The sequence below is a fragment of the Dermacentor silvarum genome, chromosome 3 (genome assembly GCF_013339745.2).
Source record: "Dermacentor silvarum isolate Dsil-2018 chromosome 3, BIME_Dsil_1.4, whole genome shotgun sequence".
NCBI classification, from domain to species: Eukaryota; Metazoa; Arthropoda; class Arachnida; order Ixodida; family Ixodidae; genus Dermacentor; species Dermacentor silvarum.
In genome coordinates this window covers 115,275,710-115,293,411 of record NC_051156.1, presented here as the reverse complement: position 1 = coordinate 115,293,411, position 17,702 = coordinate 115,275,710, and the positions used below count along the sequence as shown (strand labels likewise).

The 17,702-nt window shown below is 49.8% G+C and overlaps 14 non-coding genes across 14 annotated transcripts; all 14 read right to left on the bottom strand.

Annotated features, from left to right (window-relative positions):
• Positions 1–4,105: 4,105 nt before the first annotated feature.
• Trnae-cuc (transfer RNA glutamic acid (anticodon CUC)) lies at positions 4,106–4,177 on the bottom strand. Its single transcript has one exon. It is a non-coding gene; the product is annotated as a tRNA-Glu (tRNA).
• Positions 4,178–4,275: 98 nt separating this feature from the next.
• Trnae-cuc (transfer RNA glutamic acid (anticodon CUC)) lies at positions 4,276–4,347 on the bottom strand. Its single transcript has one exon. It is a non-coding gene; the product is annotated as a tRNA-Glu (tRNA).
• A 99-nt stretch (positions 4,348–4,446) lies between these two features.
• Positions 4,447–4,518, bottom strand: Trnae-cuc (transfer RNA glutamic acid (anticodon CUC)). Its single transcript has one exon. It is a non-coding gene; the product is annotated as a tRNA-Glu (tRNA).
• A 96-nt stretch (positions 4,519–4,614) lies between these two features.
• Trnae-cuc (transfer RNA glutamic acid (anticodon CUC)) lies at positions 4,615–4,686 on the bottom strand. The gene has a single exon. It is a non-coding gene; the product is annotated as a tRNA-Glu (tRNA).
• Positions 4,687–4,787: 101 nt separating this feature from the next.
• Trnae-cuc (transfer RNA glutamic acid (anticodon CUC)) lies at positions 4,788–4,859 on the bottom strand. The gene has a single exon. It is a non-coding gene; the product is annotated as a tRNA-Glu (tRNA).
• Positions 4,860–4,958: 99 nt separating this feature from the next.
• Positions 4,959–5,030, bottom strand: Trnae-cuc (transfer RNA glutamic acid (anticodon CUC)). The gene has a single exon. It is a non-coding gene; the product is annotated as a tRNA-Glu (tRNA).
• A 5,065-nt stretch (positions 5,031–10,095) lies between these two features.
• Positions 10,096–10,167, bottom strand: Trnae-cuc (transfer RNA glutamic acid (anticodon CUC)). The gene has a single exon. It is a non-coding gene; the product is annotated as a tRNA-Glu (tRNA).
• A 98-nt stretch (positions 10,168–10,265) lies between these two features.
• Trnae-cuc (transfer RNA glutamic acid (anticodon CUC)) lies at positions 10,266–10,337 on the bottom strand. The gene has a single exon. It is a non-coding gene; the product is annotated as a tRNA-Glu (tRNA).
• A 5,229-nt stretch (positions 10,338–15,566) lies between these two features.
• Trnae-cuc (transfer RNA glutamic acid (anticodon CUC)) lies at positions 15,567–15,638 on the bottom strand. The gene has a single exon. It is a non-coding gene; the product is annotated as a tRNA-Glu (tRNA).
• Positions 15,639–15,737: 99 nt separating this feature from the next.
• Trnae-cuc (transfer RNA glutamic acid (anticodon CUC)) lies at positions 15,738–15,809 on the bottom strand. Its single transcript has one exon. It is a non-coding gene; the product is annotated as a tRNA-Glu (tRNA).
• A 99-nt stretch (positions 15,810–15,908) lies between these two features.
• Positions 15,909–15,980, bottom strand: Trnae-cuc (transfer RNA glutamic acid (anticodon CUC)). Its single transcript has one exon. It is a non-coding gene; the product is annotated as a tRNA-Glu (tRNA).
• Positions 15,981–16,251: 271 nt separating this feature from the next.
• Trnae-cuc (transfer RNA glutamic acid (anticodon CUC)) lies at positions 16,252–16,323 on the bottom strand. Its single transcript has one exon. It is a non-coding gene; the product is annotated as a tRNA-Glu (tRNA).
• A 100-nt stretch (positions 16,324–16,423) lies between these two features.
• Positions 16,424–16,495, bottom strand: Trnae-cuc (transfer RNA glutamic acid (anticodon CUC)). The gene has a single exon. It is a non-coding gene; the product is annotated as a tRNA-Glu (tRNA).
• Positions 16,496–16,593: 98 nt separating this feature from the next.
• Trnae-cuc (transfer RNA glutamic acid (anticodon CUC)) lies at positions 16,594–16,665 on the bottom strand. Its single transcript has one exon. It is a non-coding gene; the product is annotated as a tRNA-Glu (tRNA).
• Between the last annotated feature and the right edge of the window lie 1,037 nt (positions 16,666–17,702).

Sequence of the window (17,702 nt, the reverse complement as noted above, 5' to 3'; positions counted from 1 at the left end):
AGGTTTGTACGGCTAGTTCGCTCCCAAGTGCAGTTCCATATAAAGGTGGCAAAAACTCGGTGCACTTTTTGAACATTGACGCGAGACATGAACATTACTTGCAGTATATACCACACTTTGGCAATCAAAAAAACATTGCAAGCTGAGGCACGCGCAAACACTGATAATCCCCGGCCTTGCCATCCCTTTATCTTTTCTTTCATCAATTCTGTTTGTCCGCTCCATAACTGCGTCGAGTCTTGATAGTGCTCAAGGGGCACACCTAGATAGGGTGCAGGCACAGTAGTCCATTGCATTCCGGCGAAATTAGTGGGCATCGCGTCCCACTTTCCATGCCATATCCCAACACTTTTTTCGAAGTTTATCTGGGCGCCCGTGTACTTGCAGAAAGATCTTGCCAGGCGGACAGCCTCGATAACGCTTTCCTTGTCTTCACAAAAGACGGCGACGTCATCTGCATAGGCTAGCATTTTAACTTCAGCGGCCTGCAGCCTAAAACCACGTATGTTTACATCATGGATGACTGCTATACAAAAAGGTTCGAGGTATACGGCAAAAATCAATGGAGACAAAGGACAGCCTTGTACAGACGAGCGGACTGGCACCTTTGAACTAAGGCATTTATTAATTACAATCTGCGTTGAACACTCTTCATAAGCCATTTTAACGCCCTCTAAAATGATGTTCCCAACATTGCAGTGCTTCAATATAGAGAAAAGCACCTCATGTGACACCCGGTCGAAGGCCTTCGCAAGGTCGAGTTGCAACATCGCCACCCGACCCCCAATGTCATCACAACATTCTAGCACATTCCTTGCAATGTGGGTGTTGGTGAAAATTGTGCGGCCTTTAATGCCACACGTCTGGTGTGGCCCTACAAGCTCCTTAATCACGCTTTGAAATCGTCCAGCCAGTACTTTCATAAAGATTTTGTCATCTGTGTTGGTCAGACTTATCGGTCTGTATGAACCTACTAAAAGAAGCTTTTCCCGGTCATCGGTTTTAGGAATCAACACTACGTGTGACATGCGAAATGAGGGTGGCACTTTTTTAAATTCATACGCTTCTGAGAGTAGTCTGTGCAAGATACAGGAAAACTCTTGACTGAATGACTTGTAAAACTTGGCGCCTAGGCCATCTGGCCCTGGCGACTTTCCTGACGGCAACTCCTCTATCGCCCTTTCAATCTCTGGTACACTTATTGGCGTTTCAAGGCTTTCTCTAACACCGTCTTCCAACCTTGGCATTTCGCTCATGAATTCGCTGTCGAAGCCTAGTCCAGAGCGAGCCCCATTGCCGTACAATTCCCGATAATGCTCAACGAAGGCTCTCTCGATTAAGGCAGCTTCTGACGTCACCTCGTTTTGAAAACGTATCTGCTTAATCTCGCTTCTTGACGCATGCCGCTTTTCATCGCTCATTGCCCGTTTGTTTGGCATCTCACCCATCCATAACCGTTCGCTCCGAGCACGTATAACTGCAGCTTTGTATCGCTCTGCGTCAATAACTTCCAGCTCATGTCTTACTTTCTTTACATTTTCCGCTACCTGATCATGAACCGTATTTTGTACGCTCAAAAGAAATTCTAGTTGTCTTTGCAGCTCTCTTTGTTTCTGCAGTTCTTCATGCTGGCGACTGCTTCCTCTTTCGATCGCAATGAACTTAACTTGGGCCTTAAATTCTTCCCATGCAGCCATAAATTTGTCATGCTTGTTTGTCATCAACTCTAATATCTTTTCCTTTACTCTGCGCACAAATGGCTCATCATCAAGCAACTTTTCGCTGAATTTCCACATGTTCCAGTTGAATCGTGTTCTTCTAACTGTTTCCCCCATCGCGAAGCTCACTAAGCTATGATCCGTAAACGATAGCGGTGTGACATTATAACTGTTACAAAGGGGGATCAAATCTAGTGAAACATACACTCTGTCCAGCCTTGCTCGGCTGTTTCCTTGAATGTGCGTGTACTGCGGAATCGTACCGTCAGTGAAAATTTGACCCACATCTTCTAAGTTGTGGTCGTCAATTAGTGAGCTCAAAAAGAGAGCACTTTTGTCACGAACATGTTCCCCTCTGATTCGATCTTCCGCAGAACACACACAATTAAAATCACCAAGAAATATGATGTAGCGGTCACACTTTAGATACTGCTCTATATACTCAAAATACAACAATCGGTCGTTCACAATGTTCGGCGCATAAACGCATATGAGCCGCCACGACGCTCCAGAAAAAGAAAAATCGACAATGAGCATGCGGCCAGTTTGACATACAGTTACACTTTCTTCAATAATGCCAGCACTCTTCCGTATAAACAACGCGCACCCGCCTGATGTACCATTAGCATGGCATACGCACACATTGTAATGCGCCGTGAGAGGCGTCACCATGCGATCGGTCTGCTCTTGAGTTTCGACCTTAGTTTCTTGTAAAGCGACAACATCGAGTTCCTTCTCCATACACAAGCGACTGAGTTGATACTGTCTCCTTCGCGCTCCGAGGCCACGAACATTTAAAGTGGCCACTCTCAATGCTGTCTCTAATTTCACCGCCATTAGTCTGTATATGCAAGCCGATCGCAAGGTGCCGCTGGAAAACAAACCATCACAACACTTTGTAAAAAACTTTCCATAAACAAATGCTCAACGAAAAGCCGCTCTAACCACACGCGTACCTTTACGGTGTAAGAGTAGGCAAATTCTGAAGTGGCACCCATCTCTTGACGTCGCTAGTCCGGGCGCCCAAGTAGGCGCCGGGTCCTAGGTAGGTGGTTCTGCCGCCGTCCGTCTGTCCGGCGGGATGTTCGGTTTCGGGCGAATGGACGCCCGACGACTCGCCTGGGTTTTCTGCGGCGGTTCATCTTGGGTCTCGTTGTCCAAGTCATCCTCCTGGGTGCTCGTTACGTCCCTTGCTCTCTTCGTAGCCGCACAGTTGGCACTCGGGTCTGCGACGTCCATCATTGCAGTTGCTGGCCCGTGCTCTGCTGTACTCGCCCCGGGAGTGGCGAGTTCTATGGCCGTTTCTTCTTTGCCTTTTCCGTCACTTGTCTGCACTGCAGTTTTCTGATCAGTAACCACAGTTGCCACCTTCGAGGCTATGTAAGCCTGCTCAGTGGGCCTGGCAATTGTGTCGGCCGGCAGAGATTGCGCGCGGAAAGACTCATCCACGTCAGCTTCATCCATTAACAGATCGGCCACGTCCTCCCGAAGCGCCGGTCCCGTTACGGACGCGTAGGTCTTAACACACTCCGCCTCGTCATGGCCGTAGCGACGGCAAACTGCACATCTCGGGACGCGACAGTCACGTCGAACATGACCGGTGTTTCGGCATTTCAGGCAAAGTGGCGCTCTGCCTGGTACAACAACTAAGGCCTGCTCACCAGCGACACGAAGTTGATGAGGCAGGTCTTCCACGGTCATACCCGTCTTCAAAACCAACGACACCGAACGCGTTGACGATGCTTTATCTTGCACTCCGTGGACACGCCATTTCTCCCGGAAGACGTCCGTGACCTTCCCGAACGGTGAAAGTGCCGTGCGTATGTCCTCGTCCGTCACGTTGTGCAACATCCAATGCAGCTTCAGCCGCACGGCCTGGTTGGCTGGATCAACCACGATGCACCGATGTTCATTCACTTTTACTTCCTTGGCGCTTGCAAGCCTTTTCACACCGTCATCGCTCTTGAAAGTCACTGCCCAAACGTGGCTCATTTGATACGCCCCTAGGGCGATAACATCCGGCAGTAGGCCTAAGCTAGCCAGTGCGTCGCGGAAATGCTCCACCCGATACGGCCTGGCACGCACATCGGCATGTAAAAACAATGTATTTAAAACAATCCGACCTGTAGGTAGTTGAGGCAGCAAAACTTGATAGTCCGGGTCTTCTGAACCAAAATTCCTGTTACCGCGGCCCTGCTGGGCCGCTTAAGCCGCTCCTATGGAGCTAATGTTCGACACGTCCGCTCGCTAGCGCGGCAGAAAACCGAATACCACTAGACCATGGCGGAAGGCGGGAAAGACTGATGAACCCCACCCACCTATTCGAAAGCAAGCGCGAAAGAAATGAAAAAGAAGTACAGTCGACGACAAAAGCAATTCAAATATAATTCCGACACCGGGAATCGAACCCGGGCCTCCTGGGTGAGAGCCAGGTATCCTAGCCACTAGACAATGCCGGAAGGGGGAAGGACTGATGAACCCCACCCACCTATTCGAAAGCAAGCGTGAAAGAAATGAAAAAGAAGTACAGTCGACGACAACAGCAATTCAAAAATAATTCCGACACCGGGAATCGAACCCGGGCCTCCTGGGTGAGAGCCAGGTATCCTAGCCACTAGACCATGCCGGAAGGCGGGAAGGACTGATGAACCCCACCCACCTATTCGAAAGCAAGCGCGAAAGAAATGAAAAAGAAGTACAGTCGACGACAAAAGAAACTCAAAAGTAATTCCGACACCGGGAATCGAACCCGGGCCTCCTGGGTGAGAGCCAGGTATCCTAGCCACTAGACCATGCCGGAAGGCGGGAAGGACTAACCCCACCCACCTATTCGAAAGCAAGCGCGAAAGAAATGAAAAAGAAAGTACAGTCGACGACAACAGCGATTCAAAAATAATTCCGACACCGGGAATCGAACCCGGGCCTCCTGGGTGAGAGCCAGGTATCCTAGCCACTAGACCATGCCGGAAGGCGGGTAGGACTGATGAACCCCACCCACCTATTCGAAAGCAAGCGCGAAAGAAATGAAACAAAAAAGTACAGTCGACGACAACAGCAATTCAAAAATAATTCCGACACCGGGAATCGAACCCGGGCCTCCTGGGTGAGAGCCAGGTATCCTAGCCACTAGACCATGCCGGAAGGCGGGGAGGACTGATGAACCCCACCCACCTATTCGAAAGCAAGCGCGAAAGAAATGAAAAAAAAGTACAGTCGACGACAACAGCAATTCAAAAATAATTCCGACACCGGGAATCGAACCCGGGGCTCCTGGGTGAGAGCCAGGTATCCTAGCCACTAGACCATGCCGGCTTTTTTTTTCTTTATTGCCGAAATAACACGTTACAGGGAATAAAACGTGGCACCCAGACTTTCGCTACCGCGGCATTAAAATCTTTTCATACATGCCAACACATCAAATACAGGGATCCAGTCTGGTGGATCGGCTAGAGCACGATACACATCTCGCACACGCACAACACTTTCGATAAAATGTTCCCTAACAGGGCGTACATTTTCATCAGCATGCCCCGATATTCCATTCTCGTTTTCCACAAGGCGTGGAGTCCCAGGACCATGAGTAAATCGTACGGAATATCCTCGGATACGTCTACCGGCAAGAAACGAATGCCATATGGGTCAAGGGGTAATGTTTCTTTATTGTGCGCTGAAGCACATCCCAGTGAAAGATTGGGTCCCAACAATCTAGAAATGCGTGCTCGATCGTTTCTGGTTTCTTGCATAAGGAGCAGTCAGTAGTCCAGGGTACAAAGATGCCTTTATCTTTAAGCCAGGTTTTAACAGCGAGTGTGTTCGTGTGCAACTGAAAGAAGAAGGTTTTAACTGATGGTTGTATAGGCATTTTTTTTACTCGTTTGAGCACATCCTGTCCTGGGCCTCCGCTATGTGGGATACGGTACAAGGGCTCTGGGAGCATGTTTTGCACTAGGTCCTTATATAGTTTTTCCTTCCTAACATTAAATAAATACTCTAAAGAAAATCGTGCGTTCAGCAACCTGAACGAGAGAACCACTTCGCGTAGGTACCCGGTTACAGAACCGTTAATCATTTCACGCGACGACACTATAAGTTCCGGGAGTAGTCGCCGCAGCCTCATTTGCATGACAGTACGGAGGAACTGGTGATTTTGATCCCGTAAATACACAAATCGTGACACAACCTGTCTCAAAAACAAATGAACAAGACCAAGCCCTCCTTTCTTAACAGGGCGAAACAAATTCGTTCGGCTAGTTCGCTCCCAGGTGGACGCCCAAATAAAAACAGCAAAAACACGGTGGAGTTTTTGTATGGTAATTCGGGATGCACATAACACATTCATCACAAACCAGATTTTCGAAATTAGAAAAATGTTGCAGACAGTAGCCCGTGAAAAAATAGACAATTGCCTGCCTTGCCACGCAGTAGACTTTTCTTTCGCGCATTGCGCCTGGTCAGACCAGTACGCTTCTGGCTCACGATAAGATTCAAGTGGCACGCCTAGGTAACGCGTTGGAATTGTCGACCAACGTAACCGAGAAGTGCTCTGGCGTGACATTCCAGTCGCCATGCCAAAACCCGTAACTCTTATCCCAGTTTATTTGGGCACCGGTGCAGTCACAAAAGTCACAAACGATATTAGTAGCTTGTTTGATGCTCTCACTGTCCGAACAGAATAAGGCAACATCATCTGCGTAAGCCAAAATCTTGACGTGTGCTGTCTGCAGCCTGAAGCCCGTAATAGCTTCACTGTGGTCAATGGCCAAACAGAGCGGTTCGAGATAAAGTGCGAACAGCAAAGGTGACAAAGCTAGGGCATCCTTGCCTCACTGAGGAGCGAACATTCACGCTCTCCGTAAGGTCACCGTTGACTATAATACGCGTGGTGCAGTCCGTGTAAGCCATTCTTACGCCTTCTAGCCTTCTAGTATTACATGGCCAGCATTTGAGTGTTCTAGAATGCCGAAGAAAACCGCGTGCGAGACACGGTCAAAAGCTTTTGCCAGGCCGAGCTGCATCATTGCCACGCGTTCGCCTAAGGCGTCACAACATTCAAGCACACTTCGTGCTACGTGTATGTTTGTCGCAATGCTGCGGCCTTTAATACCACAAGTCTGATGTGGCCCTACCAGCTTTGTAATAACCCCCTGGAGTCTTTTGGCTAATACCTTCATAAGTATTTTATAGTCAACGTTAGTGAGGCTGATCGGACGATAAGAACCCACAGAGAGACGTTTTTCCGGGTCATCACTTTCGGGTATCAGCACAACGTGTGATCTTCTGAAAGACAGCGGAACTCGCTTGCTGTCATAAGCTTCAGCGAAAACATTAAGCAACAAGGGAGCAACCCTACATTTAAAAGCTTTGTAGAAGGCGGCCCCAAGGCCATCTGGCCCGGGCGCTTTGCCCAGCGTCAAGTCGTCGATTGCCTCCTCGACTTCCCGTAGGGTAATCTGCTGTTCCAAACGTACTTTAACGTCGTCGTCTAGCTTCGGCATAAACAGTAAAAATCTCTCCCAGAACCCTTCAAAATTGTTCCTTTGTTGTCCAAGCAGCTCAGAAAAATGATCAGCTATCACGCGCATGATCACCTTCCTATCCGACGTCATATCGTTGCCACTAGCTATTTGACTGATTTCTTTCTGGCACGCATATCTCTTTTCATCAGACAACGCTCGCTTCGTTGGTCTTTCGCCTACCCATAATTTTTCCGCTCTTGTCCGTATTATCGCAACCTTATACTTCTCGGCGTCAGTTTGCTCCAGTTGGCTCTTCACGTCTCTCATTTCCTTCTTAAAAACACCAGGCTGGATGTTTTCCATGCAAGTAAAATATTCAAGCTGCTCGTGAAGCTCTCGTTCACTTTGGTTCTGCTTATACTTAAGGACGGTACATCTTTCGATGGCAGCTATTTTAACTCTTTGCTTAAATTCCTCCCATTCGGCAGCTAGATTTGTTGACTGCACAGCACGTAGCTTGTCCAGTTCATCCGTCACTACTATAACGAACTTTTCGTCCTGCAGGAGCTTCACATAAAATTTCCAGAGGTTCCAATTTAAACGTTTTTTCGCCTGCCCTCTGCCAAACCCGGCAATAACCAAACAGTGGTCGCTAAAAGAAATTGGTTTCACGTCGTACGTGGTGCACAACGCAACTAGTTCAGCTGAGACACAGATCATATCCAGCCTTGCATGGCTATCTCGCTGAAAGTGGGTATAAATCGGACGAGTACCATTGGAAAAAACGTTGCCCACGTCATCTAAACCGTGATCATGTACTATCTCCGATAACAACTCGGCGCTCTTATCATGGATACGGCTCTTTTTCGATCGATCTTCAGCTGCACAAACACAGTTGAAGTCGCCTAGGAGTAATAGCACTTTATGACAGTTTAGGTACGTTTGAAAAATCTCAAATAAAATGTGCGATCTCTTTCAACATTCGGTGCATAAGCGCAAACAACACGGTAACTCACACCCGAAAGACTAAAATCTACCACTAAAAGGCGGCCAGATTGCCATGACTCGACCGTTTGTACGCAACTACAAAAGTCGTTACGTATGAAAACGGCACAACCACCAGAACTGCCAACAGCATGACAAAAATGTACATTGAAATGAGGACGAAAAACGGACACCATTCGGTCGGCTACTTCCGGGTTCTCTATTTTAGTCTCCTGAACTGCGACCAAGTCCAAATCGTTTTCGAGCAGTAAGCGGCTTAATTGGCACTGTCGTCTTCTAGCGCTTAGCCCTCGTACATTCAGGGTTGCTACGCGCAAGGTCGCTTCAGTTAACAAGGCCATGACTGCAAATTAGGTTGCCCTTCCGAATGGTGTCCGTTGCGAAGAACAAACCAGAGATGAAACTTATTGCCATATTTTCCTCACAGGATGACACCGCGAAACTAAGCCCGGCCAGCGGCCGTAAAGCTGTCTTGTCTGGAGAGCAGCGCAAGAAAAATGATGCACATTGCACTTTTTGACAATTTTTGACCCACCCCAACCCCACCCCCCATTTACTCGCCATAAGGAACATCTACGGAGGCGGATTCACCGCCCGCAGTGGTTCGCCCGGAATGTTAGGTCGCGGTCTAAAAGGGGAGCGCCTCACACCTGGCGTTTTTGTCGGCGGCTCGCCGCCTCCACCGTCGTCCCGCTGTTGCTCACTGTCCACCGTCCTCTCATGCGCCCGCTTTCCGGCCATCGAGCTAGCTCCGTCGCGCGAAACATCCATGCACTCCTCCACGGATTCAGTCACGCTCACCGGAGGCTGCATATCTGGTGGCGCATCCCGTCCAGTCGATGCAGAGTCAACACCTTTGGCGGGCTCGTGCCGGTCTTTGGAAGTTACGGCGACTTGCTGCTTGTTACGCTCGCCCTCCGGACAAGAGGACGGTGTAGACGGCTGTGCTTCACGGGAGTTTGCCTGAGGCGTCGCCTCTTCCAAGTCTGCCTCGTCCATGAGCAGGTCGGCGGTGTCCTCGCTGCCCCCAGGCCCCGTCACGCTGGCGTACGTTCGCTCACACTGGCCATCTTCGTGACCGAAGCGCCGACAAACACCACATCGCGGGATGCGGCACTCGCGACGGATATGGCCCGTTCCCCGGCAGCGAAGGCAGAGCGGAGCCCTGCCCGGTACAACGACGAGGGCGAGCTCACCGGACACACTTAGCTGGTGTGGCAAGTCGTCAATTTTGACTCCGGCGTTCAGCTTCAGAGTCACAAGCCTCGTTGTAGACCCTTTGTCAGTCAATCCCTCGGCCCGCCAACGCTCCCTGACAATGTCGGCGACTTTACCGAAAGGCATGAAGGCAAGGCGCACGTCCTCGTCAGGCACACTGTGGAGCAACCAGTGTACCTTCATTCGGACGTCCCTGTTGGCCGGGTCGATGACGATACAGCGCTTGGTTTTAACTTGCAGTTCACCGATGCTGACCAACTTTCTGACCGCTTCAGCGTCCTTGAAGGTGACCGCCCACACATGGCTCATACGGTACGCCCCCAAGGCGACTACCTCGGGGAGCACCGAATACTGAGCCAGAGCGTCGCGGAAGTCTTCTACCCTGTAGGGGCGAGCCTTGACGTCCGCGTGCAAAAACATGGTATTTAAAACAAACCGACCTGTAGGCAAACTAGGCAGAACAACCTGGTATTCGCTTTCCATTGCCGATAACCTGTTACCGCGTCCGAGCTTGGCCGCTATCGCCGCTCCGTCGGAGCTCATGAAAAAAAAAACACGTCCGTTCGCTAGCGCGGCCGGAAGTTCCACTAGACCATGCCGGAAGGCGGGAAGGACTGATGAACCCCACCCACCTATTCGAAAGCAAGCGAGAAAGAAATGAAAAAGTACAGTCGACGACAACAGCAATTCATAAATAATTCCGACACCGGGAATCGAACCCGGGCCTCCTGGGTGAGAGCCAGGTATCCTAGCCACTAGACCATGCCGGAAGGCGGGACAGACTGATGAACCCCACCCACCTATTCGAAAGCAAGCGCGAAAGAAATGAAAAAGAAGTACAGTCGACGACAAAAGCCATTCAAAGTAATTCCGACACCGGGAATCGAACCCGGGCCTCCTGGGTGAGAGCCAGGTATCCTAGCCACTAGACCATGCCGGAAGGGGGGAAGGACTGATGAACCCCACCCACCTATTCGAAAGCAAGCGCGAAAGAAATGAAAAAGAAGTACAGTCGACGACAACAGCAATTCAAAAATAATTCCGACACCGGGAATCGAACCCGGTCCTCCTGGGTGAGAGCCAGGTATCCTAGCCACTAGACCATGCTTTTTTTTTTCTTTATTGCCGTCTTCGACGTACAAACTTATAGGTTACAAAGGATAAAACGTGCCAGCCACACTTTGGCTAGCACAGCACTAAAATCTTTTCAGTGACACCAGTTCATCCAGTACAGACATCCATTGTGGTGGATCAGGCAGTGATTTGTAAGCGTCTCTCACGTAAACAACACTCTCAATGAAGTGTTCTCGCACCGGTATTACAACCAAGTCTGCATGTTCAAATTGCATGCGAGTTTTCCACATAGCGTGGAGGCCCAGGACCATAATGAGGTCGTACGGTACTTGCTCTGAGGTATCTATTGGCAAAAAGCGTATCCCATACGGGTCCAGGGGTAACTGCTTCTTCAGCGTTCTCTGCAGAACGTCCCAGTGAAAGATCGGGTCCCAGCAATCTAGGAAAACATGTTCTATTGTTTCTGTTTTTTACATAAAAAGCAGTTGGTGTTCCAGGGGATGAAAATATCCTTGCTATGAAGCCAGGTCTTAACGGGAAGTGTGTTTGAATGTAATTGGAAGAAGAAGGACTTAGTCGATGGCCGTACTGGCATTTTCTTAACTCTTTTTAGCACGTCCTGTCCGGGGCCTCCACGGTGTGGCGAGCGGTACAAAGGTACGGGCAGCATCGTGTCCACAAGATCTCTGTACAATTTTTTCTTCGTAACGGTGGACAGATACTGCTGTGAGAAACGCACATTTAACATCCTATATGACATCACCACTTCACGCAGGTATCCTTTCACAGTTCCCGGCATGTTCTGAGCCGACGAAACAACGAATCCTGGAAGAAGTCTGCCCAGCCGTACTTGTACTATTGTTCGAAGAAAGAGATCATTTTGATCCCGCAGAAACACAAAGCGTGACACAATTTGTCGCAAAAACAAGTGAACCAGACCCAGCCCACCTTTCTTGACCGGGAGAAACAAGTTTGTTCGACTCGTCCTCTCCCAGGTAGAGGCCCAAATGAAAGTAGCGAAAATGCGGTGAATTTTTTGTACGCTTACCCGCGCAGCACACAACACATTCATAACATACCATATCTTTGAAACTAAAAAGAGGTTGCAAACAGTGGCTCTAGAAAACATTGACAATTGCTTTCCTCTCCAACCGTCACCCTTTTCCTTTGCTCTCGAAGCTTGGTCGAGCCAGTACGGTTCGGCCTCACGGTAACTTCCGAGAGGCACCCCCAGGTACTGTGTAGGTAACTTTGACCAATTCAATCGAGAAAAGGTCTCGGGTGTGTCTTCCCAACTCCCATGCCAGAAGCCATAACTTTTATCCCAATTTATCTGGGCTCCAGCTGAATCGCAAAATTTTTCGACTACAGTAGTTGCCTCTTTAATGCTGGCTTTATTTGTGCAGAGAATCGCGATGTCGTCTGCATACGCCAATATTTTAACGTGTGCTGCCTGTAGTCGATAGCCTGCTATGCGGTCGTTGTTCTTAATGGCCAAACAGAGTGGCTCGAGATAAGCAGCAAACAGAAGGGGCGAAAGCGGGCATCCTTGACGCACCGACGAGAGCACACGAAAGCTATCGGTGAGCTCCCCATTAACAATGATTCGCGTTGAGCAGTCTTTGTACGCCATCGTTACGCCTTCCGTTATGACACTGCCAACGTTCGTATGTTCGAGTAAGCATAGTAGAGCCTTGTGCGAGACGAGGTCGAAGGCTTTCGCCAAATCTATCTGCATCATCGCGACGTAATCGCCAATCGCGTCGCAACACTCTAACACACTTCGAACCACGTGTACATTTGTTGTAATACTGCGGCCTTTAATGCCACAAGTCTGGTGAGGCCCTACCAATGTTTTGATGACACTTTGCAGTCGTTTCGCTAAAACTTTCGTGAATACCTTATAGTCAACGTTGGCTAGAGTTATCGGGCGATATGAGCCTGGCAACAAACGTTTCTTTTCGTCATCACTCTTCGGGATTAGCACGATATGCGAGGTTGTGAAAGACAAGGGCAATCTTTTTCGGTCATACGCTTCGCTGATAACTAGATGGAGGACATGAGCCAGCGCTGACTTAAACGTTTTATAGAAAGTAGCCCCTAAGCCGTCAGGCCCAGGCGCTTTACCGGGCGCCAACTCGTCTATTGCGCACTCTATCTCACTCAGGGTAATGGGATGTTCTAGCCGTGCCTTAACTTCTTCATCGAGCTTTGGCATCAGTGAAAGGAATTCCGTCTGGTAGCCATCTTTAGGTTCGCGTGGCTGACCCAAGAAGGCTTTGAAGTGATCGACGATCCCTTGTTTGATGTCGTTTTTGTCGGACGTGATGTCATTGCCTTTAGCTAGCTGGCGGATTTCCTTCCGACATGCGTACCTTTTCTCGTCTGAGAGAGCTCGTTTTGTTGGCGCTTCTCCCGCCCACAGCTTCTCAGACCTTGATCGCACAACGGCGGCTTTGTATTTCTCAGAGTCTATCCTTTCGAGTTCGGCTTTCACTTCCTTTATTTCGTTAACATACACACCAGGCTGGACATTTTCCATGCTGATGAAAAATTGCAGTTGCTGGCGAAGGTTCGTTTCTGCCTGTTTCAGGTTATGCCGAAGGACACTGCTTCTTTCAATAGCCATTGTTTTTACTTTCTGTTTAAATTCTTCCCATTTAATGGCGAAGCTTGCTAATTCGACTGAAATCAGGCTTTCAAGTTCTTTCGCAACAGCATCAACGAAGGCATCGTCATCCAGCAACTGCGCGTTCAACTTCCAGAGGTCCCAGTTAAAGGTGTGTTTGATCTGTCTTTTCCCAAAGGTGGCAGTTACCAAGCAGTGATCGCTATATGCAATGGGTTGCACATCATATTCACTACACAAGGGCACCAATTCGGCTGACACATATAATCTATCTAGCCGAGCGTGGCTATCACGCTGGAAGTGAGTGAACTGCGGGTGAGTACCGCTGGCAAAGACACTACCGATATCTTCCAAGTCGTAATCGTGCACCACTGCATTTAGCAATTCAGCACTCCTATCGCGTACGTGTGAAAATTTTGCGCGGTCGTCAGCAGTGCATACGCAGTTAAAATCGCCCAGCAGTATTACCACCTTGTCACAGTTTACGTACTCTTCAAGACGCTCAAAGAAGGATCGCCGGTCTGTTTGAATATTCGGTGCGTAGACACAAATGACACGGAAATCCTTATCGCAAAAACAAAAATCAGCCACTAAAAGGCGCCCACTTTCACACGAAAACACTGACTGCACACAAATGCCAAAGTTTCTTCGAATGAATACAGCGCAACCACCTGATCCACCAACAGCGTGAGAAACACACACGTCAAAGTGCGCACGAAAATTGGACACCATTCTGTCGGTTAGCTCTTGGCTCTCTATTTTCGTTTCTTGGATTCCCACAAGATGCAAGTCATTATCTAAGAGTAGGCGACTTAGCTGACATTGCCGCCTTCTTGCACCGAGCCCTCGTACATTTAACGTGGCTACACGTAGCGCTCCTTCGATATTAGCTGCCATGACTACACGGTAGAATGGTGCCCGTCACAGTTACGCAGGGACGAGTGTTGATATGACGCCCCGATAACCGCGTTGAGTGCCACAAAAGGGAACACAACCCGACCTCTCGAAAACAACACTGACATGCAACTCGGGCCCTCGTTCCTGACACATATCCAAGAGAATAGCGCTCAGGGTGACGGCCATTGCACTCACGAACCCCCCAACCCGCCTCAAGCAAAACACAGTACAGAACTACGGAGGCGGTTTACCCGCCTGCCGTGGATCGGCCGTAATGTTCGGCCGCAGCTTCAAGGTTGGTCTCCTCATACCTGGCGCTTTGGGCGGTGGCTCGTCTCCGCCGCTGCTGTCCTGCGTCGTAGCCAGGCTATTGGTCTGGTCGCGCGGACGTTTCCCCGCCTGCAAGTTGGCAAGCCCGGTATGGGTGTCCATGTCTTCATGTTCAGGGGGGGTGGAGGCCGCTCCCGGGTCAGGTGGGCTCTCTTCCTCACGGTTCGGCATGGCTACAGTGCCCTCCACTTGCTCTTGCTGTTCAGTGTCGACGGCTTCATCGACATGTTGCCCCTGTTTCTGAGGTCGTGCCTCCGACTCTGCCACCTCGCCAGCTGCTTTCTTAGCCGTGGTCGATGTGTCTTCCATATCCGCCTCGTCCATGAGTAGGGCGGAGTTGTCGTCGTTGCTCACGGGTCCGGTCACGCTAGCGTACCTCCGCTCGCACTGACTCTCTTCGTGACCGAAGCGTCGGCAGGCACCACACCGCGGAATACGGCAGTCGCGACGAATATGGCCCGTCCCGCGGCAGCGTAGGCAGAGAGGGGCCCTGCCCGGCACAACCACAAGAGCCAGCTCGCCGGAGACGCTCACCTGGTGTGGCAGGTCGTCAAGCATTACGCCCGGCTTCAACTTCAGCGTAACCAGTCTTGTGGTAGAGTTCTTGTCAGCCACGCCATGCACCCGCCACCGGTCGCGGGCGACGTCCGTGACCTTTCCAAACGGCGCGAAGGCAAGACGCACGTCCTCGTCAGGAACGGTGTGCAGCAGCCAATGCACATTTAAGCGTACATCCTGGTTGGCGGGGTCAATGACGAGGCATCGGCCCTTCTTGACCTGTAACTCACCAACACTGACGATCTTCTTCACAGCTTCGTTGTCTTTGAAGGTCACGGCCCAAACATGGCTCATACGGTAGGCCCCGAGAGCCACCACTTCCGGCAGGAGCGATAACGGGGCGAGCGCATCGCGGAAATCTTCCACCCGGTATGGGCGGGCCCTGATATCACAATGTAAAAAAACTGTGTTCACAACAAAACGCCCTGTTGGCAAACTCGGCAAAACAACTTGGTACTCGTTGTCCGCAACGACACTCCTGTTACCGCGGCCGCTCTGGGCCGCTGAAGCCGCTCCTACGGAGCCCGTCATCATGCGTCCGTCACGCTCGGTGGCCGGAAGCAGACACTAGACCATGCCGGAAGGCGGGAAGCACTGATGAACCCCACCCACCTATTCGAAAGCAAGCGCGAAAGAAATGAAAAAGAAGTACAGTCGACGACAAAAGCAATTCAAAAGTAATTCCGACACCGGGAATCGAACCCGGGCCTCCTGGGTGAGAGCCAGGTATCCTAGCCACTAGACCATGCCGGAAGGGGGGAAGGACTGATGAACCCCACCCACCTATTCGAAAGCAAGCGCGAAAGAAATGAAAAAGAAGTACAGTCGACGACAACAGCAATTCAAAAATAATTCCGACACCGGGAATCGAACCCGGGCCTCCTGGGTGAGAGCCAGGTATCCTAGCCACTAGACCATGCCGGAAGGCGGGAAGGACTGATGAACCCCACCCACCTATTCGAAAGCAAGCGCGAAAGAAATGAAAAAGAAGTACAGTCGACGACAACAGCAATTCAAAAATAATTCCGACACCGGGAATCGAACCCGGGCCTCCTGGGTGAGAGCCAGGTATCCTAGCCACTAGACCATGCCGGAAGGCGGGAAGGACTGATGAACCCCACCCACCTATTCGAAAGCAAGCGCGAAAGAAATGAAAAAGAAGTACAGTCGACGACAAGAGAAACTCAGAAGTAATTCCGACACCGGGAATCGACCCCGGGCCTCCTGGGTGAGAGCCAGGTATCCTAGCCACTAGACCATGCCGGAAGGCGGGAAGGACTGGTGAACCCCACCCACCTATTCGAAAGCAAGCGCGAAAGAAATGAAAAAAAAGGTACAGTCGACGACAACAGCAATTCAAAAATAATTCCGATACCGGGAATCGAACCCGGGCCTCCTGGGTGAGAGCCAGGTATCCTAGCCACTAGACCATGCCGGAAGGCGGATAGGACTGATGAACCCCACCCACCTATTCGAAAGCAAGCACGAAAGAAATGAAAAAAAAAGTACAGTCGACGACAACAGCAATTCAAAAATAATTCCGACACCGGGAATCGAACCCGGGCCTCCTGGGTGAGAGCCAGGTATCCTAGCCACTAGACCATGCCGGAAGGCGGGAAGGACTGATGAACCCCACCCACCTATTCGAAAGCAAGCGCGAAAGAAATGAAAAAAAGTACAGTCGACGACAACAGCAATTCAAAAATAATTCCGACACCGGGAATCGAACCCGGGCCTCCTGGGTGAGAGCCAGGTATCCTAGCCACTAGACCATGCCGGAAGGCGGGAAGGACTGATGAACCCCACCCACCTATTCGAAAGCAAGCGCGAAAGAAATGAAAAAAAAGTACAGTCGACGACAACAGCGATTCAAAAATAATTCCGACACCGGGAATCGAACCCGGGCCTCCTGGGTGAGAGCCAGGTATCCTAGCCACTAGACCATGCCTTTTTTTTCTTTATTGCCTGTTTACATGATACAGAAGAGAACAAGACAGAGGGTTTCAAAACTTTTTGAAAGCGATCAACTCATCAAGCAGTCCCACCCAATCAGGTGGCTGTGGCTGTGCACGGCAGATCTCTCGCATATACACTACATGTTCAATAAAAATTTCCCTTACAGTGTGAGGGTCAACGTCGGCATGTCTTACTGCCATTCTAGTTTTCCATATACTATGGAGGCTCAGGACCATTATCATGTCGTAAGGAATGTCACCATCATTCTCAACTGGTAAATAACGGATTCCATGTGGCGTAATCGGCAGTTCCTTTTTAATAGTTCGCTGAAGGATGTCCCAATGAAATATTGGATCCCAGCAATCGATAAATACATGTTCCATAGTTTCTGGTTTTTTGCATAATATGCAGTTGACTGTCCACGGTACGAAGATTCCTTTGTCGTGTAGCCACGTTTTTACCGGTAAAGTGTTTGTATGTAGCTTGAAAAAGAATGATTTTACATGGGGTTTTATCGGCATTCCTTTCACTCGTTTTAAGACGTCTTGTCCAGAACCTCCAGTGTATATGCTTCTGTACAAGGGAACAGGCAACATAACATCCAATAAATCCCTGTACAGATTTTTCCTTTTCACTGTACTTAAATATTCAAACGAAAAACGCACCTTAAGTATGCGAAAAGCAGCAACAACTTCGTGCCAGTAACCTCTTATACCGCGTAACGCGGTCTTATTTGTACAAACAATGAATTCAGGTAGTGCATTGTGCAGGCGAACTTGTATCACCGTGCGCAAAAATGGGTCACTCTGATCCCTTAAAAACATAAAACGTGACACAATTTGTCTGATAAAGAGGTGCGAC